Source organism: Delphinapterus leucas, chromosome 5, assembly GCF_059928025.1.
Source record: "Delphinapterus leucas isolate spDelLeu-1000000601 "Yukka" chromosome 5, BTC_Dleu_Yukka2, whole genome shotgun sequence".
Taxonomy (NCBI): Eukaryota; Metazoa; Chordata; class Mammalia; order Artiodactyla; family Monodontidae; genus Delphinapterus; species Delphinapterus leucas.
This window is the reverse complement of record NC_143133.1, coordinates 112,113,704-112,139,606: the sequence shown is the minus strand read 5'-3', so window position 1 is coordinate 112,139,606 and position 25,903 is coordinate 112,113,704. Positions and strand designations below refer to the sequence as shown.

General features: G+C 41.1%; 1 protein-coding gene across 2 annotated transcripts in view; it reads right to left on the bottom strand.

The window, feature by feature from the left end:
* ZNF827 (zinc finger protein 827) overlaps window positions 1–25,903 on the bottom strand; it is a 146,535-nt gene that overhangs the window by 39,408 nt on the left and 81,224 nt on the right. The window lies entirely within an intron of this gene.

Below are 25,903 nucleotides of genomic sequence, written 5' to 3'. Positions count from 1 at the left end.
AAACTATGATGATGGAGGTTCAACTTTCTTTGGAGACTTCACCTCAGAAGAATCTTGGCCTCACCTTCTGTGAACCAGGGAGAACTGGGAGAAGGCTTCTATCACTGCTTCTAATTTATAGAGAACCTGAGGTGTGGGCCAGCTAATTGCCTGCCTGGAGTCATACAGTAAAATCCAGATTGGGAGTGAACCAGTCTTAGCTCAGTGCTCTCCTCACCTCCTCCCCCTGCCTCCCCACAGGCTGAAGTTCAGGTGCTTGATCACACTACCTACCAATGGCTTTGCATAACTAATCAGTCTTCAACCCATACACTGTCCGATAGAACACGTACTACAGTGGAAAACAGACGTCACCATGATAATCTCATTTTCTGTTTCCCAGTTTTGGCATACGCACATCTGTAACCTTAACGTTGCATGAACAAAGATTCTTACATTTAATCTTAATATGGGAACTCACAAATGCTCCTCCCATCGGAATGCCGCCATATTCTGATTTCAAGAGTGTTCGAGCATATGATTTGCCTCAAGGTCCTGTCGGTGTTGTCTGAGATGAAAATGTAGTCACAGTCTAATCTCACAGGACATAATGTCAGGTGAAACTCCTAGAGATCTACATTTCTCATTTAAAAAGCGTACACATACCCAAAACCCATAAGGGCCAACGGGAAAGCTCTTTACCTGTCAAGACCCAATTCACAGAACTATTTCTACTGTTAGGGAAACCAGTAATATCTCCAGGAGAACAGAGCACTGAAAAACGTCAAATCCCAAATACTGGTCTGGCGGGTAACCATGGGTAAAAAGCGAGTTTCCAAAGGCTTTCAAATGGAATGGCACACCTCTTTCCTCTTCCAAAGTAAAGGTTTAGCCAAAATTGCAAACTCTGATACCTAGACTAAGCCTACCTACCATCCGTGCGTGTCAAATGATGTCAGAATCACTGCTTATGGGGAGTGACTGCGTCTGCTTCTCTCTCTGTGTTACTTATAGATAATATAACCATATTACTTAGGCACCAGGATACTCAGAAGTATGCCCTTTTAACCCAATCATTTTTGCCCTAATTGATGGAATGTGGAAGAGCTAAATCTGATTTGACTAGGTTCCTGTGGGGGGGGCAATGGGAACGATCGAAAGAAGGGAAGTGGAGCAACTGGCATTCTTCTGAAATTCTTTGCTCTATCTGCTCAGCTAGAGTACGGTGCTTTACACCACTGACTCCTCAACTAAGGCTCCTAATTCCCCGTCAGTGTAATTTGGAGCCAGTCAGCTAACAAAGCATATAAAAATATGTAAAAGAGAACTGGTTGTTGATTCTGGGCACCCACATATTTGGACCACATGCTTAAATGATCATGTCTCTATGTGGAGATAAAATGGCCTGTTGAATGCGGTAATAAGCTCCAGTGTGAACCACCCTTTGGGGCCTCAGTGTCTACCCTGTCAAAAGGATCCTCTATATCCAATGTCCTCTTTATCTTCTTAAATCAGGAAGGATGTAACCACTGGATTCCACAGGGTAGAAAAACTTGCCATTTGCAACCATGCAGGGAAGAGACTCTTAACTTCGTTTCCCTACTTCAATTATCAGCTTGAAAGGAGGTTCTTTATCCTTTCAAGTGGAGGGCTGTTCAAGAATAAATGTTCCAAAAATAAATATGGATACACGCAGATATACAGATACATTTTCACTTGTCTGTGCATACAGTATCTCTGGAGGGATGCCCATGGAACTGGTAACACTGGTTGAGTGGCGGAGAAGGGGGAAGGAGGGGGAGAAGAGGGAGAGGGCAGGAGCAGGGAGTAGTGAAGTGGTGGTGGGGAGAAGGGTGGGGGGATACCTTATTTCATCAGTGGCAAATCGAATTTCTAACCAACTGTGAACATTTTTTTTTTTTTTTTTGTGGTACTCAGGCCTCTCACTGTTGTGGCCTCTCCCATTGCGGAGCACAGGCTCCGGACACGCAGGCTCAGCGGCCATGGCTCACGGGCCCAGCCGCTCCGCGGCATGTGGGATCTTCCCAGACCAGGGCACGAACCTGTGTCCCCTGCATCGGCAGGCTGACTCCCAACCACTGCGCCACCAGGGAAGCCCCAACTGTGAACATTTAATATCATGTCTCCGTTTACCCTCTTAACACCTGGGCAGGAAATATGGTGGCAGCACCAATAATAAAATTTGCTACTGAGAGCTAACAATGCATCAGGTGCTCTGTAAAGTACCTGAAGTAAATTATACCATTGGCTCCTCCCAACAGCCTCTGTGGTAGGTTCTGTCCCCTTTTCACAGGTACTGAACCAAACCACGCATTCTGGGGGTGTCCTCCCAAGTCAGAGCAAGGTCAAAAGGCAAGGTCAAAAGGCAGGAACCGTGTAGTGTTTTATCAAGAATTTTGGTCTCTTAGGGGCAGTGACCCTGAGTCACACAATTCTGGGACCACATTTGCAACAATTATTAATCAATGGAATCCTTATATAATATCTCAAAACAAAAGCCAAATGCCTTGAAGAGTATCCCGCAAACAAACCATATCTGGCTCAAGCCACGGTGTGCTGGATACGATCTCTGTACTGGATAACAGAGACCCTACAGAACAAAGTACAGATCTTGCTTTTAAAGGTAAACTCTTTACCTTTAGGTAAAATTATTGTGGAAAGCTTCACACTTGACCTTTACAGACACTCCGTCTACTGCTTTGATATAATAATAGCCAGAGGATTATCTTTTTATCAAGTTACAACTGTTCACCTAGTGACTCACATGAGTCTATGCTTCGTTCCAGTTGGCCAAGGAGAGGTTTGTGAAGTCCTTGAACTTTAAGAGATTCACAGCGGCTACCCCTGCCCCAAAATGCTGCATCACAGGAAAAGTTCTTTGTCCCCTTTTTCTCTGGAGCTTGTTCACCACTAAGGCTATTAGCCCTCATTCTCCCATGTTCCTTCTATGCCTTTCTGTTTCCTGTATTCATTTATTTGAAAAAGAAAGAGAAAAAGAGTGGAATCCTTCTGTTTGGAGGAACCTGCACTCTAGGGCTTGCTTCCTTAAGTCCTGAATAATTTTTTAAAGTATTATACTGTAATATGCTGAGTTTTAAGAAACCAAAACTTCTATGGCAGAAATGGAAATGATTTATTCTGGAAATCGTCGTTGTATTTTTTTTTTTTTTTTTTTAGGGTTGGGCATCATTAGCTGTTGTATATTCACATTGTTAAACCCACATGCCCTCTTGAGTGCTTAAAGTTTTAGCCTGCCTAGTAAATATTTTGATACAGGTCAGTCTAAATAACTTCCATTTCAGAATTCCCTGGTGGCGCGGTGGTTAAGAATCCACCTGCCAATGCAGGGAACACGAGTTGGAGCCCTGGTCCGGGAAGATCCCACATGCTGCGGATCAACTAAGCCCATGCGCCACAGCTACTGAGCCTGCGCTCTAGAGCCCACAAGCCACAACTACTGAGCCCAAGCACCTAGAGCCCGTGCTCCGCAACAAGAATGAGAAGCCCACACACTGCAACGAAAAGTAGCCCCCGCTCACCGCAACTAGAGAAAGCCCCTGTGCAGCAACAAAGACCCAACTCAGCCAAAAAACAAACAAACTGAAAAACCTTAAAAAATAAATAACTTCCATTTCCATGCAATTGGGTGAAATTGTTTTCTTTACCATTTTCTGTTGATACAATAATAAGAATTGCTATAATGAGTCACCATCATTCTTCCTCACTGAATTTAAGAGTAAATGGATGTAGAATCATCCATTAAATTTTATGTTGTAAGGACCAAAGGGACTTTGAGAAGAAAATCAAGACAAATGTTTGTGTACTGGAGTATGGCTGCCCCCACTAATTTTATATTCACATCAGAGTATGTTATAGCCTATGGAAAATACACCCTGCATTCCATAAACAATATACATGATTTGCATTTCTATTACTTCATATAGAGGTAAAATACTAATCTACTTTCAAAATTTATACTAGTAAAAAGTAGGAAATGACCTAACAAAGAACATGTGTGTCGTAGGGGCCAAACTATATTATCACCCGCAGAGGATTTTCTCTAATACACACACAGATACGTATGTACATTCATCAGCTTTAAAAATGTCCTAACCTTAATTTTAGTGATCTGCTCAGAATTCAGGGACGGATATCTGCTGTACGATGTTGACACATGAAATACTGTAGAAAGCATGATAATTACTGCCATTTGTAGATCTTCTGAGTTGCAATGTTTTTGCTGTGAGTTTGTGAATTCCTTTACTGAAAAGAATTACCTCGAGTTTAATGAAATTGATCGGATCAAAGCAGAAACCTCTGACATCTGCAGAGAAATCCACAGGTAGTTGACAAAGCCGCAGAACATTAGCTGTCTACTCTGAATTTCTAGCTTGTCCACCGATGTGACTCCGATGTAAATTGCTGGCAGTCTACTAGCTCGTGAGCTGGCTCAAGCCCACATCAATCACGGTCAGCTTTATTTTCATCCCAAATCAAATCCCATGTTCTGATAACTTTTTTGGGGGTGGGAGCTACAACTCAAAATTAGGTCAAAGCAACAAATCTGTATTAGGATTTTAAAACCAAATGTAATTGACAGACATGTATGTGTTTACTAAGTTAAGGTTCAAATCAGCAGAGAGGAAATCAGCTAGTCGGGCGCAGGGATCCACCACAATGATAACAATGTGTAGAAATCTTAGTAGGTCACTCTGATGGGCACTGGTCTGAGTGCCTTATGTGTATGACTTCACTAAATCTCACCCCAAGCCTGTGAGTTAGGTATTATTATCATCAACAATTTACAGAGGAGGAAATCCAGGCACAAAGAGTGGAAGGAAGCTTGCTAAAATCGACTCAGCTGGCAAGTGGCGGAGCTAAGATTTGAACCGTGGCAGTTCAGCTCCTGAGCTAGTACTGCCCTACGTGTGATTGAGGATTGATGTAACAGAGTGAAATAACGAGCCATTGTAGACATCATCACAGTCTGTGCCCTCTATCCTGACCAAAGGCCAACTGGAATCATTAAGCAGTCTTTGGGTTCCTTGACCTTGAATTAACCGAAGACAAGATATCTGAAGCAGAGGCTGCTAGCTGTCTTCCCACATGCATGCTTTTCTTCTTCCTTTAATAAAGGAACCCCTGAGGTTTTGCTGGGCACATGTCTGCCCAACAAAAAAACTTTGTCAGTCTCCCTAACAGCTACATGTAGCCATGTGACTAAGTTCTAGACAATGAGATGAGCAGAAGTGATGTGCACAACCTCTAGGTCATGACCTTAAAAGGAGGGCCATGCCCTTGACTTTCTTCTTGCCTTCCTGCTGTTGAGGATGTGGGCATGATGGTGGGAGATGGAGCCGCCATCCTAGGTGGTGAAATGGAAGCTATATACCAAGGTTGGCAGAACAAGACAGAAGGAACCTGGCCACCCTGGGGCCACAATAACAGCCCCAGATTGCTCACACTCCGGCTGACATATCAGAGAGAAATAAACTTCTACCTTATTTAAGCCACTGTTCCTTTGGCCTTTTTTACAGCCATCAAAACTTCATCCTAACTGATACATGTAATTTTTTTTATCATTTAAAGTAGGCTCAGGTACTTCACAGGGGATAGGACTCCCGTTCCATAATGCATATCCTCCATTTCCTGAGATTTTAAGAATTCATGAGCAAGGCTGTGTTCACGTTTGATGCTTGTTTTTCAGGCCACTGTTATAATGAAAGAGTGTCACCGTTGCCCAGTTGTCTATTGTGAAACAAGTGCAAGTGTTAATAGAGCTATTAAACAACAAAACCCTAGCTTAGAAACTTGAAAAATTTCCAGAAGTCTGTGTTTATACACAGTTGAAGCAATACCACTTAATTTGTATATCTGGTCTATGACTTTTAGTTTTCAACATGCCCTTTAGGTACACACCCGCCAACAGCTAAGGTGGGGTTTCTCAACCTCAGCACTACTGACATCTGGCCCAGATAATACTTCGTTGCTGGGCCTGTTCTGTGCATTGCAGGATACTTGGTAGCATCCCTGGCTTCTAGATAATAGGTGCTAATAGTACCTGCCCCCTGGTCATGGCAATTAAAAATACCACCAGGCACTGCTAAATGTCTCCTGCGGGGGACAAATCAACCCCAGTTGAGAGCCATAGATCTCATCCAGCCTAGGTTGCAGATTTTGAGAAAGCAGACTAGGACTTTAAATTCTAGCTGGGACACAGACAGGTAGGTCCTTAATATACCTTCAATGATAGTGGTACCCTGGTGATTACCAGGGGCAAGGAGCACGAGCTGATTCTTAAGTTTTGAATTAAGAAGTTCACTGAGCTTTCGATAAGAAAATTCACAAGGCAGTAAAAAAAGTCATAGGCATAATTCCAATCACATTTAACTATTAGTCCAACTTCCTCTATCCAAGGTTAAGATGGAAATAATTGCCTATGTGAAGTAAAAAAAAAAAAAATCCTCCATGTCTGAATGGGGTTCTTTTGTAGAAACTCTAATGACAGAAGAAAATTTGACCCTTTCAGAATGGAGAACATTGCCCTATTAAACTTCCAATTCCTTTAGCCTTTCTATGTTGCTGGCACCATATTTTTCAGACATTTGGACACTGAATATGTGTAATAAGTGAGAATTATTTGCAGGTATCTTCAAATATGTAAGCCTTTTTAGCCCTACCAGTCAAGTTCTTCTACCTTAATAGCCTTCGCAATACTTCACATACATATAGATCTATTTTTTATTTTATTTTTCATTGAAGTAGAGTTGCTTTACAATGTTGTGTTAGTTTCAGGTGTATAGCCAAGTGATTCAGTTACACATATATGTATCTATTCTTTTTCAGGTTTTTTTCCCTTATAGGTTATTACAAAATATTGAGTATAGTTCCCTGTGCTATACAGTAGGTGACAAATAGAAACTTTTCTATGTTCCACGGAATCAGCTCATTCCAAGCAAATAATATCTTCAAAATCTCTTTCCTATTAGAGAGAGTGAGGAGGAAGTGTACTGTAAAAAGATACGTCAGGCCCGTCACCTGTCCTGAGATGGGGCTTCGGGGGTGAGGTGAGGAAAAGGCTGTCACCTTACATTTCTTTCAGATCACTGCACTCATTAGGAAGGTCCCCAGCACCTTTGGCATAACTAATGATTGTCAGGGCGTGGGAAGCCAATCAACTTGATGTTCATTATCATCAACAGAGCAGAAGTAATACCCCAAGGGTGGGATGAAATTTCATTGTTTTAATTGAGAGAATTCTCTCTTTGCTGATTCCTGGAGTGGGTGGAATCCAAGACATATCTTTTTCTCCCTTTCAATACACATGCTTTAAAAAGCTTAGCTGATTACTGTAATCCATCATTTCCAGCAACCGAAAAACTCCATTATTTCAATCTGAGCCTTTTATCATTCATGGGGGAGGCGGAGGAGTGGGGGGGAGGCAGGAAGGGTGATCTGCTATTCATAGGAAATTATTTTTAAAAATGGGAACTAAAGGCAACATACTGCGGAGAGGGGGTCATTCAGCCCCTGTCTAACACACTGAATAAGAATCAAGGATGGACACTGTCATAGCTACTTATATGCAAGAAGGTGCAAAACCAAAGACTGGTTTCAGATACTAAGGACTAGATTCAATTAATGGCTAAATGCAGAATTCAAAATTTTTCTTCTATCCTTTTCCTCCCACTTAAGTTCACTTTGCCATTATTTTAAAATTTTGAAAAGCAATCTAGAGACATTTGTTTTTCAATGAGATTCACTCACATGCAAAACATCATTACTTTCCAGTTCCTACTGAGATACAAAGACCAATAGTACCAGACCACTCTGGGAAAGGTTTGGTTCCTCTTCTGTTTTGTTTGTTTTTGGTACAGTAGGGCACAGCTTCAAAGGTCTGGTTCAGGAGTGATCCAATCATCTCAATAGGATGGGAGTTTGGATCTGCAAACTGTTTGGCACAAAACAGCCTGTTGAGTCAACACCAAAGGAGTTGGGACTTCCCTGGTGGTCCAGTGGTTAAGAATCAGTCTTGCAATGCAGAGGACGCTGGTTCGATCCCTGGTCGGGGAACTAAGATCCCACGTGCCGCGGGGCAGCTGAGCCCGTGTGTCACAACTAGAGAGAAGCCTACGCACGGCAACAAAGAGCTCACGTGCCTCAACTAAGACCCAAGGCAGCCAAAAAAAAAAAAAAGACTAAAGGAGTTGGCACCTAGTTGGTCCTTCTTGACTTTGCCAGAAGGGAACTCAAAGGAGGAGAACACTCCCGTTATCCTTATCGGTTAGCCCAGTGATGATAAAATTGCTGGGTGTGACCCACCAGCAGATCAGGAAATGAACCGGGCTCAACCAGCACTTTTTTTTAAAAAAAAAGGTGAAATAAAATAGGATAGACTGGAAAATACCAGACGTGGTACATGGTGAAGATTGTGTCATTTACCTATCTTAATCGATCAACCAACCTACCTCTATATATTTTACACTGTCATTTAACACACACATATACATACATGTTTGTAAACACATAAAACTTACTCTGGGTTTCTGTCCAAAAGTTTGAAGGCCACCAACTCAGTACACGTTTCCACCTATTTTGTTATGATCAAGCATTTTAAGAGTCCAAGTCTATTAAAACCAATACATAACATAGCTGCACATATCTTTTTCCTTGTGCATATTTAAAATTCTTTCTTTAAAAATCTCTTTAATCCCATCAACCTGAGCAATTGGAAAACAAACCAAAAAGAGTCCAAGCTGGTTACCACCTTCAAGAGGATAAGATAATCACTTCTTTGCTAGCGGTGTACTGGGATCACTCTCGTTCTTCAATTGCACAAATAAAGGTAGTCGTGTTGGAATTCAGCTGTTTGCAAAAAGGATTTAGAAAGCCTCAAGGATCTAATCTGAGAGGAGTTGATAGCATCACCCTGAGAATGTCAACCACACAATCTGACCTATGAGACTTCTCTGTCCTCCTTCCGAGTAGAGAGAAGTTTTTCCAGTTGATCAAAGGAATCCTTATGAATCAGTGTATATGACTCCCCAAGACTCCAAGACTGTAATAGAGACAGCAATATCATTTAGCTTGAGCCAGTAATGATTTCCCAAAGGTCTAACTGCAGGTTTATCCCAGCTCCCCAGTAAAATGAAAATGACTTAAATGTATTCAGTGCGCTAAGCACACAGGAACATCCTGGTTGGGTTATTGGTGCACACACACAAAAATCCAGTTTCTCAAAATGGATGCAGTTTTTCTCAAATTCATTTCCCTTTGTTATTACTTGTTCTAACATATGGTGTGCTACCCTGAAAAGGGGCCACCATTGCTAGGGAACAATGAGTCAATTAAGAACTTTCTAACTATGAAATCTCTTAAGTGGACATTTCTATTTAAAAGAGCAAAGCCCTTAAGTCAGATGGAGAAAGACAAATATGGTATGATATCACTTATATGTAGAATCTAAAGAATACAACAAACAGTGAATATAACAAAAAAGAAGCAGACTCACAGACATAGAGAACAAACTAGTGGTTGCCAGTGTGTGTGTGGAGGGGCAACATAAGAGTGGAAATTAAGAGGTACCAACTACTAAGTATAAAATAAGCTATAAGGATGTACTGTACAACATGGGGAATATAGCCAATATTTTATGATAACTATAAATGGAGTATAACCTTTAAAGATTGTGGATCACTGTATTGTACACCTGTAACTTATATAATATTGTACAGCAACTATATTTCAATAAAAAAACAATGCTTTAAAAAAGTAAAGTAGCAAAGCCCTTTTAGAGATTTTAACCAGTTTCTTCCCACACGCCAAAAGAAAATGAACACACACACACTCATGAGTGTAAACAGATGTAAACGGACCGCTTGTAAAGGTTTCTCTTGTCTCCACCCTCAACCCTTCCCCCAGTGAATTCTGAAGCCTGCATCACCCTGGAGGAAACTGTAATTCAGACTCACTCTTCAGCTCAATATTAAGTAGTCAACCTCACAGCTCGCCAGCAAGAAGTGGACTGCTTTTCTATCACTGAATCTTATTATCTCATTCCCTATCTCAGCAAACTGTCTCTGAAGGACTTGGCTGAAAAATTGTATGGTAACAGGTTTAGTCTAGAGAATCATCTACTCTATTCTGGTGGTTGGAAAACACTTAAAACAAAAATTTAGCCAAACAATGTGTTTATATGATGCAAGTCTCAAAAAGTCTAGGAAGAATCTCCATTGCCTCAGATATTACAGATGACAAAATATTGTTAAAAAGGGATTTCAACATCTGAGGATTGCTGGAGAGAGGTGGGAAGAGGCACATATTTAGCGGGAAGGTCATCTCGAACCTGAGCTTTTTTTTTTTTTTTTTAAAAGGGAATTCCTTTATTTTTATTATTTATTTATTTATTTGTTTATTTTTGGCTGTGTTGGGTCTTTGTTTCTGGGCAAGGGCTTTCTCTAGTTGCGGCGAGCGGGGGCCACTCTTCATCGCCGTGTGCGGGCCTCTCTCTATCGCGGCCTCTCTTGCTGCGGAGCACAGGCTCCAGACGCGCAGGCTCAGTAGTTGTGGCTCACGGGCCTAGTTGCTCCGCGGCATGTGGGATCGTCCCAGACCAGGGCTCGAACCCATGTCCCCTGCATTAGCAGGCAGATTCTCAACCACTGCGCCACCAGAGAAGCCCGAACCTGAGTTTTTGATGGTTTAGTACTTGGTCGTGTTTCTGAGAAATTTCCTTATTAAGTGCTATTTCCTTGAATGGGGAAAGGCACCCTCCCTGCTCCACACACACACCAAAAGAGTCATATTATGTACTAGCAAATATAAGCTCTTCTGCTTGTCAGTAATGTATGTAGGTAACAAACATTTAGGATTTCTGTTGTAAATAACGGATGTTATTGTCTTACACAATATAATTTGGTATAACATTTGTAAAGAGCCATCATTAGTGGTTTTACGACTGTAAATCACCTCTCCAATGGCAGAACTGGCAAGACACACATATACAATAGCCTCTAGGCATGCTTTGTGAGCGTCTGTTTGAGTAATTTGCAGTTTTTATTGGTGAATTCACAGTTCCCTGACATAGCTCTTTATAAATAATGCTGGAGCAATTCTTGATGAAGCTAAATTCCTCTTTCTTATGAAGGCATTCTCTTTTCTACAATGAATTCTAAATAATGGATTTGTCTTGTCATTTTAAAAAATAATTCTGATTTCAAATTCTGTGAGTTTCCAAGCGTTTTTTTATTATTGAGTTTTGTAGACTTTTTTTCCATAAATATTCAGTTAACTATCTAGATAGTCATTTTAACTGATTAAGAAAAAACCCAAAACATTCAACTAAACATAATAAAATAAAAATATTTTGGGCTTCCCTGGTGGCGCAGTGGTTGAGAATCTGCCTGCCAATGCAGGGGACATGGGTTCGAGCCCTGGTCTGGGAAGATCCCACACGCCGCGGAGCAACTGGGCTCGTGAGCCACAACTACTGAGCCTGCGCGTCTGGAGCCTGTGCTCCGCAACAAGAGAGGCCACGACAGTGAGAGGCCCGTGCACCGCGATGAAGAGGGGCCCCCGCTCGCCACAACTAGAGAAAGCCCTCGCACAGAAACGAAGACCCAACACGGCCAAAAATAAATAAATAAATTTATATATATAAAACAAATATATATATTTTTGAGTTTTTAATAAAAATTTATTTTAGTTTTAACAAATTTTTATTTTATTTTTTATTGCGGTATAGTTGATTTACCATATCGTGTTGGTTTCAGGTGAACAGCACAGTGATTCAGTTTTATACACACACACACACACACACACACACACACACACATATATATTCTTTTTCAGATTCTTTTCCTTTACAGGTTATTGCAAAATAGAGTATAGTTCCCTGTGCTATACAATCTCTCTTTCATAACTTAATAGTAAGAAAAATGAAATGAGATAAACATTGGGCAATATTCACCACCAATAATTAATTATTACAAGGATTGCACAGATTCCATCCACTATAAAAAGAATACCCAGCAAATTAAATTAACTTTCTCTGCCTCTCTTATCTTTATTCAGGGCCTCTCTGTTTCCATTAAGCCTTTCAGGGGACCTTATTAAGGCTTTAAAGATTAAACAAGAAGTCAGATTAACTTTTTAAAATGGAAGTGAGATTCTGTCGTTTCTCTGCTCCAAACATTCCAGTGGTTCCTAGGATACTTGCAGGAAAGCCCAAACCCTTGCTAGTCTCCTCCAGCCTCTGTAAGCTCTTCTCCCTCCCTCCCCTCCAGCCAGCCACTCTTCCTGCTGTCACTTCCCCAAGCCAAGCCCATCCTCCCCTCTGGGCCTTGTAGTAACTGCTCCCTTTACCCAGAACTGCACCTTCTCAGGGAGAACTTTCTCTGACCATCCTACCTTTGATGGTCCCTTTCCAACCCCCCTTACATAGCTTAGTTTTTTCATGTTATTAAATAATATAGAAATAAAATTATATATTCCATAAAAATATATATTATATACTTCTACAATGTTATTATATATGTGTGTGTATATATTATATACACACTGTATAATTATTTGTATATCATATGTCTCTATCTCTAGCACATAAGCCCCATAAGGACAAGGACTTTGTTCTGTTCACTGTTGTTCCCCAGACCTAAAAGGTACTCAGCGTATCATAGCTGCTTCATAAGTGTTTGTTGAATGAATACATAAACTTTCTTTTTACCCCAGGGGTACATACACCTCATAATAGCTCCTCAGACTGCTCATCAAATACTTAATGCTCTCAGATCCTTTTATATTTAATCCCCATTTCATAGGATCTCAATGTCCTCTGACGCTAATGGAGAAGAATGAAAATTATCTAAGGGGAAGTGAATCTGTAGCCACGAAGATCGTTTTTCTAATTGACCTCTTCTGTTAGGAAACTAAACAGATGCAACAAAAATGTGAATGCTCATTTTACTTCTTGATAAAACTACTGAAAACATTCTCCATCAGCAGCTATTATTGTGTTAATTATACCTAAGTGAAGGATATTTATGAGACCAATAGTGCAATGTAACAGTACAAAGGGCTGTTCCATTAAACACCGTTTTCAGCGACCCAGTTAAATAAGATGGTGTGCACTTCTTCTCCAACAGCTGGTGCCCTAAGATAAATTTAATTCATTAATCTCCCTTGTAAGGTTGAAAATAAGGAACGATCCTCAAACTTCAATCATTCCTCAAGTGAACTTAGTAAGTAGCCAAACTGAAATATGTACTTAAAAGACTACGGTCATATTTGTATCTCATATGAGGATTTCACAGCCCTTTGTGAATAACTTACAGGATATGTAATTTAAAATTTTTGAAACAACTCTACCAATATTTATTCATTGTAACACAAGATGTTTGGGAACCTTGGACAAAGGCCCATCTTGTGTGTAACCATGAGAATGACTATAGTGCAACTCAAAGCGTCATGACTCTTATCTTCCTCCCTTAACAAACGTACTCCCTCTAATAAATTTGATTTTTTCTGTATAAGTGTTCCATGCTCATTATACAAAACTAGAAGAACACAGACAAGTGGGGGAAAAAAAAACCCCAAACCACAACGACAGTTCCCATCATTACCCAAAGACAACTGCTATGAACATTTTGGTGAACTTTCATTTTATTCCTTTTTCATGTCCAAATGCCTTTAAAAAGAGACATTAATTACTATGAAAGGCTTGTAATCCAAGGCAAGTCTTAGTAGGACACCAGTGATGATATTTTTAAAATACCACATTTTCGAGTGATAAAAGTAACAGTTGGGAGATAGACCGGAGCGCTTTAAAAATTAACATTTTTCATAAAAATGAAAAACAATTTGGCCAAAAATAGTGTCAAAAATAACTTTCACATACCGAAAGCATGCCTACATGTTAAAAGCATTTGCAAGAGTACACATTTTTTTTTTTCCTGAGTAAAATTTTCCCCTGCTTTTCTTTTGGCAAGTACCTACACAGTACATACAAAATTAGTGAGCAAAAAAAGTAATTTGTATGAGTCATCTTGCCTTTAAGACAAAATAGTTACCTCAAATCCGCATAACCCATTAATTCCTGCCTCCACACTCCAGCAAAGATTGACAACCAGAGTTTGGACCTAATCTTTTTAATTAATTAATTAATTAATTTGTATATCATTCTACCTCTGGGTTATCTGACTCCCTAATTATTCTGTTTCCTGTTCCTATAATAGAGCTGATTTCCCTGATAACCTCACCACTGCCTTTCCTGGGACCTACTGATTCATGAATCTTTCAACTGAACATCCCAGAGTCTAATTCCATTCAAGTTAAAAGACAAGCAACTGATCTGAGTGACTCATTCCTGGATACTTAAGGCAAGGACCTAGAATTTGCAGATGGATTACCCTGAGATAACAGTTAACATTTCTATCCTTCCTGATTTTTCCCCTGTATGCACACAGTTTTACAAACCATGCGGTCACACCATTCATGCGGATTTGTAACCTGATTTACATTCTCATGAACTGTATGAAACACTCATTTAACCCTGGCATCTAGCTGGGGGAGTTCACCAAGGGAAGATGGCTAAGAATCGTTGCTTTATCCATATTTTTAGTAGTTCACTTAATTTAGAGATTATTCATTAGGGCTCCAAGTCATCATATGAATCATGGAATCCATAGAATGATGGATTCTAAAAAAAAAAAACTGATTTGAACACATAAGTATCTCACTTTACTTTTGATAACTTTAAAAAATTATAAAAGTGTAAATTAATGGTAAAAAAAAATAGAACAAAGGATACAAACTGAAAAATGAAAGAACGCCTCTCACTTACTATCCCTCTTCTCCCAGTCCTTTTCACTCCTATGCTAATCACTGTTCAGAATTTACCTGTGGGGAAATTATCTCCACACATGCAAGCATTTTGTGTGCACATAAAATGTACCACCTCTGGCTACCCTGGTGGCGTAGTGGTTGACAGTCCGCCTGCCAATGCTGCCGATTCAGGGGACGCGGGTTCGTGCCCCGGTCCGGGAAGATCCCACATGCCGCGGAGCGGCTGGGCCCGTGAGCCATGGCCGCTGAGCCTGCGCATCCGGAGCCTGTTCTCCACAACGGGAGAGGCCATAACAGTGAGAGGCCCGCGTACCGCAAAAAAAAAAAAAAAAAAAAAAATGTACCGCCTCTTTAAAAAATATATAAATGGGATCATGTCACACATATTGTCTGTAGCCAGCTTTTTGTTTTTTAAAATCTAACAATATATCTTAGACATCTTTTCATATAAATTCTCAAAGATCTCCTTTAACCTTTTTTAATAGCTCTGGAATTTTCCATCGAATGTCCTATGGTTCATTTCACCAGTTCCCTACCTATGAACATTTAATTTGTTTTCATATATTTATGTGGAGAGCACAGCCTTGTCCATACACCTTAGTGTTACTTGCTCAAGTTTATTGGTAGATTAAATTCCTAGAATGGGACGTGAAGGTTAAAGTTAACAAAATAACAGGGAGCACTGTATTTCTCTGTAACTCAGAGAATTCATTTCTTATTGACATCTTTAGTAGAATATTTAACATAGGTCTTGCCTCATGTAAACCCCACAATGGCTCACGATAGAAAAAGAGAAGGAAAAGATGGGGATGAGACAGAGTGCCCTGGAGAAGACAGGTAGCTGAGGGCAGAAACGGCTGTGTATGTGTGGGAATCTCCAACTGCAGGGGGCTCATCTCAGCTGATTCTTGCAGAGGTGAGGAGAAAGGTGTAAGAGTAGGGAGGGGTGTAGCCTGACAGCTGTAGAAAACTGTTTCTCTCTTCAGGTGTAAGAAACAACTGAGGAAGTGTCAGAAAATTTGGGGGACATTTCCCAAGCAAGAGGAAAAAGCCATGTATCATTTTTTAATAATTTGCAAGAAAAAAAAATTCCCTTTCATGGGCTGCCCAAATTCCAGAGAGCGTCAGGCCTGAATTCAAATCTGTCTCACACAGTTTCCCCTTAGTATGGATGAAAGACTCTTATGTGAACTTTTGCCCTATTTGGATCAAAATATAACACTGTCTCTCAATGAAATAATTTACATTAAAAGAGGAGCTCATCTCATAAAGCGGTTGGCTCACGGATGGGAAAACAATTCTATCTGAAATAATTCCAAACTTTTTAATATGAGACTAATGACGTAGGGAGTTTTATGCCTGGGAAGTTTTATTATTATGCATGAAAATCAGTACTGGGTTTTCACATTAATTCCCGTGTTAACCTTTAACATCAAACCATCTAGTCTTCTTGGACCTCCACCTTCCACTCTCTGCCCTCAGAAATGCTGCTCTAGACTTTCTTTTGTGGCAGTTAGATCTATACCTAAGGTGAAAAAAATGAACACAATAGCCCTGCAATCTTTCTCCTGTCAAGCTTAACCGTTTAATTCTAAAAAGACAATTATGTCATGGCAGTTACCCACACTAGCTAGGGAGACCAACTGCATTTGAGAAAAGCTTTATTGCACACCTTACATTTATAAAGAGGTCCATTTTAACCTACAGTCAAAATCGGATCTGTGTCATAATCGAAGTCTCATCAGATATCTCTTAGAACATTTAACACGAGCTCTACAAACAACATAGTTGTTCAACAATATGCTTTCATCCAAGATTGATGAGCGATTACACTTGGTGGTGACTTCTGGGAGATACCATGGTCACCAAGTCAGCTTATGCCCACCAAGGAGTTTACAGCTAAGGGAGAAGGCTGATGCTTAAATAAACAGGAAATTCTAAATACCCCAGGAGATCAAAGGAAGCAGCACCTAATCCAGTTTTGGAGTGGAAGGGGAATGCAGAGGCTATTAAAAAAGAAAACAGTAAAACAAACCTATAGGGAAAGACTGCAGGTGTCAGTTAAACTTTATCCTGAGGGCAGTGGGAAGCCACTAGGGCTGAGAGTGAGATGATGAGATATGCCTTCTGGAAAGATTACGGCTGCAGGATGGGAAGACGGGACCATCAGGGGTGACACTGGAGGCAGGAAGACCTGAGAGAGCCCACTGTTGTAACCCAGAGGACTAATGATGGAGACTCGAACAAGCTTATTGGCAGTTGGGAAAGAAAGGAAAACATGCATTTAGGAGAGAGGTAAGAGGAAGAATCATGCAGGGTAACTGGTTAGAAGTGGAAGGTGGAGAAGAGGCAGTAATGGAAAATGATGCAGCAAATACTGTCATTCCTGCCCCCTCTCCCGCCATCACCTTGCCTTTATCACTTCAGCACCTGCCTTCCCACTGCTAGCATGTGCCTACATTTGCCAAGGGCTTCCTCTGGCCACGGGAGTCTGCTTTGACCACCTGTGTAGTAAGACCAGGGTGTTGGGGAATTGACTCTCCTGGGAGAAGCTTGAATCTCACCTCTCTCAGTCCCTCCAGTAGAAAGTTCTGAGGTGTGTGTCCTCCATGGCTTCCCAGAGTCCCCCAGTGACATTAATCTCCAGTTGTCTACGTAGGTAACCTGTTTGAGAAGGAACCTTTTGTTGACTGCCTGCCTTTCCCTGGCCCGCTTTCCCGTCTCTCTCCCAAGCTTTCCTGGTCTTGCTTCCCACAAAACTTCTTGCATAAATCCTTGCCTTGGGATCTGTTTCTGGAGGAACGCAAACAATTGGTATCGAACCTTATGATTCGTGCCATGGGAGGCGATGATGCTACTCAGCAAGCTAGGAAAAAAAGACAGAGCAGAGGGTTTTAATCAGTTTTAATTATTTGGGGAGGGGAAGGATGGAGACAGCAGGGGTGGGGTGGGGAATACGTTTAGTTTGGGACCTGTTGAATTCAGAGAACTTGCGAGACCCCTGTGCGGGACGTCTCAGTAGAACTCCAGAGGAGGACGTGAGGAACCAGGGATCTCATGAAGCCAGTGCAAAGACTGTCCATACTTTTGCGCTTCTAATTCACACCTTCCTTTTCTGGATGATAGATGGAGAAGAGAAATGGTAAGGACTTTGCTAAAGGAAACACACTGCATGAGCGAGAACAGCCCCCAGCTGAAGCCCTGACAGTCATTCCAACAACCACATGGAGGAAGGGCTGTGGTGTGACGTGGGGCAGGGGTGTCTCTCTCACTGCAGAGAAGTCCCCGTTTGGCCTACATATGGGAATACAGAATGGATCCGTTTGAATGAAAAATAGATGGTCTAGTTTGTAAGCGGAATGGCTTTTCTTTTTTTCTACACTGGTTACCGGAGGGCACTTGCTGCCCTGCAAAGGAATAAACACAAAGAAGAAATTGCATGAAATGAGAATACGTATCTTTGATAGCAAAGGAATGGAAGAACGTATTGTATATACAGAAAAGGCCTTGTAGATTGAATTAGCCGGTCACAAACTGAAGCCAGGGTCACCACATGGCAATTTTCAAGCAAATACTCTCCATTGTCCATTACACATACTCAAGAATTTGACCTTTTATAGCACTATTCATTCTCCAGGCATCTCAATGGTCTTTGCAAAAGTAAAAACACAACCACAGGCACCGCAGAGGCCTTATAAATGGCGTGCAGAAAATTTTATGTTCTGCTCACGGGAAGATATCAGGCCGGGGCCGAAGTGGTCACAGCCTCAGGGACCTAACCTGAGAAACACCTGAGAAACAAAGTCCTCAAACTGGATTTTTTCTTTTCCTGTATATTTTATTACAAGATATTGAATATAGTTTCCTGTGCTATAAAGTAAGTCCTTGCTGTTTATCTATTTTATATATAGTAGTGTGTATCTGCTAATCTCAAACTCCTAATTCCACCCCCCTTCCCCTTTCGTAACCACAAGTATGTTTACTTAGCCATAAAAAAGAATGAAACAATGCCATTGGCAGCAACATGGATGGACCTAGAGAGTATCATACTAAACGAAGTAACTCATTCAGAGAAAGATGAATATCGTATATCACTTATACATGGGATCTAAAATATGACACAAATGAACTAATTTACATAACAAAAAACTGGCTTTAAAGAAACTAATTTATTTTATTTATTTATTTTTGGCTGCATTGGGTCTTCATTGCTGTGTGCTGGCTTTCTCCAGTTGTGGCAAGCGGGGGCTACTCTTCGTTGCGGTGCGCAGGCTTCTCATTGCGGCGGCTTCTCTTGTTGCGGAGCACGGGCTCTAGGCACGCAGGCTTAGTAGTTGTGGCTCGTGTTCTCTAGAGCGCAGGCTCAGTAGTTGTGGCGCACGGGCTTAGTTGCTCCGCGGCATGTGGGATCTTCCCGGACCAGAGCTTGAACCCGTGTCCCCTGCATTGGCAGGCAGATTCTTAACCACTGTGCCAGCAGGGAAGCCCAAAAAACTGGGTTTTTAAAAGGGCTTTTGGATGTCACCATTTCCCGCAAAGTACAAACACGAAAGAGTTGATGATTATCTTCAATACCAAGTGACTCAACCCCGGTGCTATCTGGGCATAGATAAAGGGACTTAGCACAGCGACCACAGTTTTGTCCTCTGTCTTTGTGGCTTTCCACAGATAGCTCAGGTGAGGCATCTAAACTGGAGATAAATTTCTCCTTTGGAAAGGTTACCACAACTAAACCCCTTCAGTATATGAACACCACAACCGCTGGTCTGCAGAGACCTGATTAGTCACATTTTTGAGAAGGACTAACTTGGACACGAAGACCTTTCTCTTCAAAGAATTTTTAATGGAGTCAACAGCTCCCCTTTGGAATTCACCTACACTCTGACTGAGACCAAACTAGTCTGGTGAGGGACAGATGGAGCTAGTTGCGAGCACATCATTTTTAGCCTCAAATAACATTATCTGGGTCAGGAAGCTGTGTAACAACAAAAACTTCTCCCTCTAGTAAACAGCTGGACAGACTACATAGCTCACCTTTTGTAAGTACATCAGAGAAATGCTATAAGCAGTGCAGAATACTTTCCCAATTTGAAACAGAACGGGAATCAGAGATATCAACCTATATGTCACTTAATTCGGGGCAATTTTGTGCTACAAATGGAAATGTTCCTGTAAACTAAAAATTGTCTACTTGAAAGACAGCTGGCATCATGATCACTTTCGGTCTCTGAAGTGAAGATGCACTCGTATTGATGGCCTGGAGGTGGCCACGTGGCATCGAGACCCACCTATTTGTGAATAAGGCAATTAGCCCTAACACAGCTTGATGAATTTTCACAAAATTACCCATATATGTAACCAGCAGCCAGATCAAGAAATGAAATGGTCCATCTTCCCAGATGCCCTTCTTGTGGCCGCTTCTCAGTCACTACCATCCCCAGGACTGTCCTTCGAGGATTATGTCCCTTCCCCAACTCTTAGTGGGTGTGGTAGAATTTCTAGTAGACTAAACTGATGTTCCCCATACCAGCATATAGTTTTGGCTCCACAAGGAAAATAAAGAAACCTGAGTTGAGGTCACAGTACCATTACAGATGGCAGTTTTTGAAAAAGAGGGGATGTGGAAGAAGCTTGAAGCTCTTCTATTCTCTTTCTACTGGAAGCTTAGCTAGGGCTAAACCCGGGTTCTCCTGATTCCCAGTGGAGAACTTTTCCTTTTGCATAGCTGATCAGATCACCACTCACTTCAGTGTTATGTGTCTTATTTAACCAGGAGGTTTTAACCAGGTTCATGAAACTATTTCTACGGCTCAGACAATCCATTAAAGGTTACTGAAAAGCGGGCTTCCCTGGTGGCTCAGTGGTTGAGAGTCCCCCTGTCGATGCAGGGGACACGGGTTCGGGCCCCGGTCCGGGAGGATCCCACATGCTGTGGAGCGGCTGGGCCAGTGAGCCATGGCCGCTGAGCCTGCGCGTCCGGAGCCTGTGCTCCGCAACGGGAGAGGCCACGACAGTGAGAGGCCCGCGTACCGCAAAAAAAAGGTTACTGAAAAGAAACATTGTTTCTTTAAGTTTCTTGACTGAAAGAAACATTCCAAGTGACTATGATTACTAGATATCGAGGCATTAAGGGAAGGAAGAAAAGAATTAAAGGGGAAGAGGACAAAATTAGCATTATATTAATAAACAATACATTCTTATCTTGTCACTGCTTTGAAATATCTTATTTAAAGGACTACTTTTTATTCCTAACTAAAAGAAGGCCATCCATCAGTAATACTTCAAATGTCAACTGGGAGTACGTATGGGCAAACCCTGGAGAGATGTGCTTCTTTGCTCACTGCTGGTGACACATATCTGACTTAGGAGGCAGTGTGACAGGGCAGAAAGAGAGAAAAATGCACTGTGGAGTACTGGGTTTGAGTTCACGGGCTGCCACTCACCAACTGGATGATTCTGAACAAGTTATTACAGGCATATCTTGCTTTATTGTGCTTCGCAGATACTGCTTTTTTTTTTTTTTTTAACAAATCGAAGGTTTGTGGAACTATGCATTGTCAGATGATGGTTAGCATTTTTTAGCAATAAAGTATCTCTTAACTAAGGCATGCGTGCTGTTTTTTAGACATAATGCTATTGCATACTTAATAGACTACAGTATGGTGTAAACATAACTTTTATATGTACTGGGAAACCAAAAAATTTGTGTGACTCACTTTATGGTAATATTCGCTTTATTGTGGTGGCCTGGAACTGAATCCACAATATCTCTGAACCCATGTAATCCGTAATGTCTCCGCAAAAGGTACAAACTTCCAGTTATAAGATAAATAAATTCTGGGGATGAAATGTGCAGGACGGTGACTGTAGTTAACAATACCACATTGCAGGTTTGAAAGTTGCTAAGAGAACAGATCTTAAAGGCTCTCACAAGAAAAAAAATTTGTAACAATGTGAGGTGGTGGATGTTAACTAGACTTATTGCAGTGATCATTCTGAAAGATATGTATATCAAATCATTACGTTGTACATCTTAAACGAATACAATGTTATATGTCAATTATATCTCAATAAAACTGGAAAAAGGGTATTAAATCTCTCTGAACCTCCATTTAGTCACCTGTAAATTGAGCATAATTCCTATGTCTCAATGGGTTGTTTTCAAAATTAAATGAGATGACACAGATCCCGGGCCTGACAATTTAGCAGGTCCTTGATAACTATTAACTTCCTCCTCTGTACAGGATGAATCTGTTTAATCAAAAAGGAGCTTAAGCCACCAAATGATACACACCAAACAACACCCAGTGTTCTACTGTTTATCCATGACTTAGTCTGAATTTTAAAAGAATCTGCTGTGTTTGAAAAAGGATTGAAGAAAACACTTTGCTGTAATCCAGGAAAGCTTGGTATGTCTCTCTCTCGAGATATGAGTCGGGAAGTCTTAACATAAACAAAGGTGACATGCACATCTTTTAAACCCACTGCCTGAGAGAGGTCATTCCTATCTGGGCAGCTGCACGGCAGGCCAAGAGTTAGTCACTGGCGGCACTCTAATGCAAGGCACCATGAATTTAGATTTCAGAAAAGTGTATATGACAATTCAGAAAAGTGTTCTGAATTTAGATTTCAGAAAAGTGTATATGACATGGTACAACTTGTATTAGAGTGATGGGCAGAACAGAGAGAGGAAAATGGATCAAGAATTGGCCTGGGGACAAGGCAGACCATTCTAAATGTGCCTTTTTATTTAACATCAAACCTGATTGGCATATCAAGTCTTGAACTAAATTTTGCCCATGTTCTTCTTGTTTGGATGTTATGAACAATAACAGCAAAAAGAGTTTCTTTTTTTAAAGGGAATTTAGCAAATAATGGGTGAAGGGATTTACAAATACAATTGCTGATATGTTTTACATTGTCTGACTCTAAGCTCCATCTGAAACAACAAACAGACGCATCGGTGACTCCAAACACAGTGAAAGAGTTCCACGGAGACCTGCATTTTCCTTCACACCCGCTCTGCTTGTGTTTTTGTCTTAATACAGAGCAAACATACTGTGACTTCAAAATCATAATAAAACAGAATTGAAGCTCCACACTGCTTAAAAGCAGTGCTGAGACGTAAACCCTTCTCTTAATAGCCTTTGCTTCGGAAAGACGAGGGGAAAACACAACAGCTGCAGGTACATGGCGATGGGTCCACTCCTTATACAGAACTGCCCTCGTGCCCTGAAAAACACCTGACCTCAGAATCTCTCCTCTATTAGTGTAAATCTTTTACAAAGTGAGACAACTATAAATTAGACAAAGTACATTAAATTACACAGAGTCTGTAATTTTATCTCCCCCATAATAGGACATCTCTTTTATTTCTTTTGTACAATCACCACCAGCCACGGCACTAGCCAGGGTGCACTCAGTCATCTATTCACGGCCTTCAGGTTATTTTGTCCTCACATCCCTCCAGCAGACGATGACAGCAGCTTTTAACTCATTGTTTTATTAAGGATTCCTGGTGTTACCTCCGCCTAAGACATTCACAGCAAGTAAAAATGTTAGGTCTTGGCTCGTGAGCATTTTTTGGTTCACAGGAAAGTCAGTCTAGAAATAGTGGCAACAACCGGGTCCAGGACACTGCGAAGCTCTGTGTTTATTCTGTTTCTCTGGGATGGTGGCAGCTGTGTGTCTTAGAGACCATCTGCCGAAGGCAAATGCCTAGTTAACAGTGCTATTCTCAATTTTTCCATGATCCGTGGTGCTACCACCTCTCCCCATTTTGCTCTCTCCCACACCGCTTGCTTCGTGCTCCACAGGCCTGAAACACAATCACAACCCACTGTGAGCATCGCTTTGGCCTGGAGCTGCCAGGCCTTCAACGATACTCTCACGTGGTACACTCCCCTGTCCCGTGGTCTCACTCCAAAGGCGAATGGGAGAGAATTTCATCCCACTGATAGAGGTATATAAATATATACCAATATATATTGTTGAATTAATGCTGTGGGTTTTCAGCATTTGCAAGGGCTTTCTTGGATTGTAACTAGGCACATTAAACCTCATTAATTATGGTCTCCACTAGTTGGGACTCTGAGATCATTCTCCAGGCTGACATTTATCTTTACATGATGTGTGGCAAGAAGTTTGCTAAGTAAATAAAGAATGGAAATAATTTTTTAATGGTGACATTTAAATTACCCAAGAGAAGATGTCTAAGGATGCTGACGCTTTTATTTATATACTAACAAATGATTTTCTGCCTAGTCACTAAAGCCAGCTATCTCCTTCCTGGCTTCCCCATTTCTGCACAGCCACCATAGGTCCCTACTTCAACCTGCTGATAACAAAGCTAACCAAACTAGTCAACTAGCCCATTTCCTGCCTGTCCTATCCCTGTCCTCCTTTTCTCGAATCCAGGCCCTCACTGACAATGCTGTCGTAGTACTAGAGCATCTGCCTCGGACAACTCGTTCTTGCCACATCGCCAATGATTCAGAAATCTGCTGTCCACTTGGTCTTCCGAAATCGTCTATAGGAATTTATGATTCTTATACCCTAGAACCTTAAGATCTTTAACTGTGGCTTCAAAATTTCTTTGTTCCCAGCACTGCATTTAGCAGAGTCCTGGAACAGACGTAGGTTCACCATATCTATCTAAGACCCCTGGGGCCTGATGTATTTTGGGATTCATACTTTTTCTGATTTCAGATGATAATATGGTGCGTAAGATATTATTTTATGTAACACTCCGATGGGCCTTCGTAATCAAGCACATTGATATTTCTGCAACAAAAATGTATGGATTTCATCCTTGGCATAATACATAAAGGCTATAAATAGCCTCCCATTAGGTTTTGCCACCAAACAACTTATTCAAAAAATTATGGATTTCAGATTTGTGGGTAAAGGATTGGGGAGCTTGAGCAGGTAGTACACAATGGCCATGTATCACGGTCCAGACGTCAAACACATGTTTTCTTGAAAAGTCTCCGTACTTCAATCTTTTGTTAGTTCAGATTGGTCTTCTCCACAGTTCGTCCAAATTATCAAGGTTTTCCTTGCAAAATATATCTTCGGATTACGAGAACTTTGTGATCACCAGATTGTCCTTACCGCTTTTAATTTTTCTAATTTTAACTCCATTTCTAAAGCATTTTTACCTTGCTTGCTTTAAATAGGCCCTTTTTAGTTGTCTCTTTTGGCAAAATTTAAATATAGTCATTTTGCCTATCCTCTGCCTAAAGAAAGGCTTTTTCAAGAACAGAGACTGATTACCCCTCAAGAATGGTGGATTTACATTAAAAAAAAAATCCCGGTTATGCTGACTTCTCCCCCCAAAATAAGAGTTAACTTTTTAAGGGTGAGTTTATCTAATTTGTAATAAAAGTCTGTGAAGCGCATCATAGCAAGTTCCCCACCCGACAACACAACACACATAGTTAAACATATTGCTTTTTGAGGGCGAGCTGTAACTTGACCAATAAACCCTTCTTAAAATATAGCCAAGCCGCACATTAAGCCAGCAATGCAGGGTTTGTATATACATCACGAGATGCTTGGCTGTATGGGTCACAGCATTCTGACAGGCAATTACTAGGCAGTTATTTTGACATTAGAAAGTCACAATCCATCAACTTAACAGCAGGGTGATAATTTGGGGAACAGGGAGATGGTTATTCAAAAAGACACTGTGGGAAGTAAACAGCAGTTCCAATAGCCCCTGTTTGAGAATGAAGGCATCAACTAACCAGAATTTCTTTCCACCTCTGGAACCAGGTATTATGTAACGTGTTTTTGTGTAAGCATGTTATTTATGGGGTTTGAATAGAAAAGCCCTGCCAGGCTAACAAGGACTCTTTGGAGATGAGAAGAAATGGATCTGCCATCACAAGACTAAAGAACGACAAAGAGTGGCCTCTTCCCCACTGTTTGTCACGGACCACTTCCAACGACCTGTGACATCCACAAGCCAGTATCTCAGAAGATGCTCCTTGGGTCTTTCTGAATCGCAAAACACTCAGCTCTGCAGCCGTTTGCGTCTGTGACACGGGCTCCTTGCGTG